The following is a 1,231-nucleotide window of genomic DNA, read 5'->3' on the forward strand; positions in this document are numbered from 1 at the left end:
CTGAAGTATACCTTGACATGTATGAGTTCAGATAAGAGAACGAAACCATGCTATGGGAGAATCCTGGCTCATGATCCAGACTTGGATAGTTTTCATATTTGGTTAAAAATATCTACACCAGGGAAAAGAGAAGCGAGGACATAAAGAGACACACTCTTTTTCAGTGAAGCAGCCTCATTCTAGAGGGTGAGCTTTCTGTTTTGATCTCAAAGTGTGAGTTCCTGAAGTTGAGTTCTTTCCAGTTCAAGGAGCTGCCTGCGGCTGTGAGGCAACCCTTGTGTTTTGTTTTTTTATTTTTTATTTTTTGTGACAGCTGGCTGGTACGGGGAACGGAACCCTTGACCTTGGTGTTAGAAGGCTGTGCTGTAATCAGCCAGCCCCTGTGAGGCAACACTTAATGATGCAGAGTTTGGAGGACAGTGTTAGCTGAACTACAATGGTGGTCGCTGGTCAAGCAAGTTCCTAGAAGCCACAGGCCCACCCAGAGGTGAGGGGTAGCTACATCAGCACAAAAGGGAAATTCATGGACTGCACTGCACACGTGGAGCTTCTAGGAGGCCTTACAGTTCTTGACGTAGGTTCCCGAGCACAGTCTACAGCACCTGCCTTCCCCACCTTCTGCACTGCTGTCCTGACGGTTTCTGCTGTGAGCACAGCTGGTTGTTCATTACCCTCTTCCAAGGGCTCCACATTTTAGCCTGACACTGTGCTCTGCCTGTTCTGTCACTACTGTGTTTAAGGTGATTGCAAGCATTTCAGCAGCGACTTTCTGAAAACACAGGAAGACAAAGTCTCCTGTCTTGGCTGAGACAATGTGGCTACTGAAACTACTTTCATGGCAAAACCGTAAGTGTTTTTTTTTTTTTTTTTGGATTTACTGTTTGCATATGATCTAAATCAGTTTAATTGCCCACTAGGGCAGCCAGTGCTTCGCCTCTTTTCTGACTCCTTGTTCACTTGTTCACCACAGTATCCCATACTCACAAATTCTTAAAGCTTTGGTAAACCATTATATCCCTGTGTTAGTCCGTTTTGTGTCGCTACAAGAGAATTTCCCAAGACTCGGTAATTTACAAAGAACAGGAGTTTCTTTGGCTTACGATTCTGGGACAGCTGCATCTGGCACGGGCCTCAGGCTGCTTCTACTCATGGTGGAAAGTGGCAGGGAGCTTGGGGGTACAAGCAGATCACATGGTGAGAGATGGTGAGAGGAAGCGAGAGAGAGAGAGAG

At 46.2% G+C, this 1,231-nt stretch overlaps 1 pseudogene; it reads right to left on the reverse strand.

The window, feature by feature from the left end:
* Positions 1-671: 671 nt before the first annotated feature.
* Positions 672-1,231, reverse strand: part of LOC103582438 — a 2,034-nt pseudogene continuing 1,474 nt past the window's right edge.

Source organism: Galeopterus variegatus, unplaced genomic scaffold, assembly GCF_000696425.1.
Source record: "Galeopterus variegatus unplaced genomic scaffold, G_variegatus-3.0.2 Scaffold16244, whole genome shotgun sequence".
Lineage (NCBI taxonomy): Eukaryota > Metazoa > Chordata > Mammalia > Dermoptera > Cynocephalidae > Galeopterus > Galeopterus variegatus.